The following is a 1,844-nucleotide window of genomic DNA, read 5'->3' as shown; positions in this document are numbered from 1 at the left end:
TCATCCCATTGGTGGTGAGGCTTTCGCAACCTAACAGCTCTGCTTGGCAAACAAATGGATTTCCAGTGCACCATTATGTGTGTCACCCAGCCGTTTTCCGAGTAGCACTCTTATTTCTGATGAGTTACACAGCGACTGGGTGAGAAACAGAGTAGCCGCTTCTGGAGTACGATGCCGTTTAGAACTGCGGGTATTTGTAATGATTTTTCTGTTATCTGGTGACTTCAGTCCATCAAGAAAATGGAAGAGACATCAGAGTAGTAGTCAGTTTTTTCGACAAAATGTTATCGTGAAATGACACCAAATTTCCAGTCTGCCACTGTTTTAATCTCCACTAGCTCAGTTTCAAAGCAAACACTCAACCACATGCTTCAAAGTTTACTTTCCCTTATTTCTGGTAAAGAACCTGATCAACCGATTGTCCAATTCGCTTTGTTTACACACCAGATTTAACGCTGCGCAGAAGGTGCGATAGTGAACAAAATTTCAGGCGTTGAAATGTTGTATTTCCTAGGAGATTAAACGGGCGCCATTGGACCGAAAAAAGTCGAAGAATATTAGTTTATCTTAAAATATAACCATAATCCCTCTTTAGAGAGTCTTTAAGCATTTAGTTCAGACAAAAACCAAACGAAATGGAATCGTAAAGCATAATATGACCATTTTAACGATGTTGAGATGAAATATTAGTTAAAAGGGGAACTGAATGGAATTGAGTTACAGATTTGTTGTTTTTGTTAGCAGATGAGGACTTGTACATCTTTAAATTTCCACCCTATTTCTCTTTTTTGGTTAGGTATAAATATATGTCTAAAAAGTTAGTCTTTTAGAAATTTATAGTTTTGTTTCAATATCTGTAAACTGTTAGCAAATCAAACTGCCTGAACAACAGCTTCTAAAGTCTCTTTTTGAGGAGACACGACGATTGCGCAACGTAGTTACACAAACTGACGTTAGTTTAACTTCCATGGTGGACAAGTGCTGAAGGCACGCAATCCCGGCTGACTTTCACCTCAATCATGCGCACATTGCCGCGGGCATAATCGTCCTTTCGACAGAAAATTTTAGGCCTTATGTTAGGCTGTTTGTTACTGTCGATGTTGGCTGGCTTTTCACATTCGGAACTGAGGAAAACATGGACATTGTTCCCGAGTGATGCAGAAGGAATAACGCTCCATGTCGATTGCCTGTCAAGATAATTTCATTCGGGTAGGAAGACGCATGTGGTTTAGCTGATACGATTTGAGTTTAGCTAATTTTCGTCTGCATAAATTTGCTTGGAAAGCTGTGACAGAACGCAGTTTTCCGTTTTCTTGGTATTCCGACCTTACAAGATATGTTCGGACTACCGTTTGATAGGTAGATTTATTGCCACAGGATCATAGAGTATACAAAAATCCTTGCTCTTCCTCGGTAAGCATAGAGCTCTGGTTTGACTGTTACTTAGAAGAACAATAGTGATTTCTGATCTGGGCAATCATCTCAACTTATCAACAAACCAGCCCTCAATTACTACACTGTAGTCGACCATTCAACTCTTGAAGCACACTTTTATCGCGTGGTCAAACATCACAACGATGAGGACTTTGTGATATATTTTCAGTTTACGACTGAAAGCAATGATTGCCCGCAAACATGTTCCATTTCGTTGCAACAGTAATAAAATGCTCCGTCGTGTGAACAACTTAGACACTGACATCTTATTTCTTAGCGACGATCCGGTCAATTTTCATCCGCACCTACTGGTAAATTTGAAATTCTTTATGAAGATTGGTGATCAGTCAGAGCAAAGAATTTTGCCGCTCGAAAATAACGACTGCCAGACTAATCTACTAAATGGCATT

This window comes from Opisthorchis viverrini (assembly GCF_000715545.1).
Source record: "Opisthorchis viverrini unplaced genomic scaffold opera_v5_72, whole genome shotgun sequence".
Lineage (NCBI taxonomy): Eukaryota > Metazoa > Platyhelminthes > Trematoda > Opisthorchiida > Opisthorchiidae > Opisthorchis > Opisthorchis viverrini.
Note: the sequence above shows the minus strand (reverse complement) of the source record.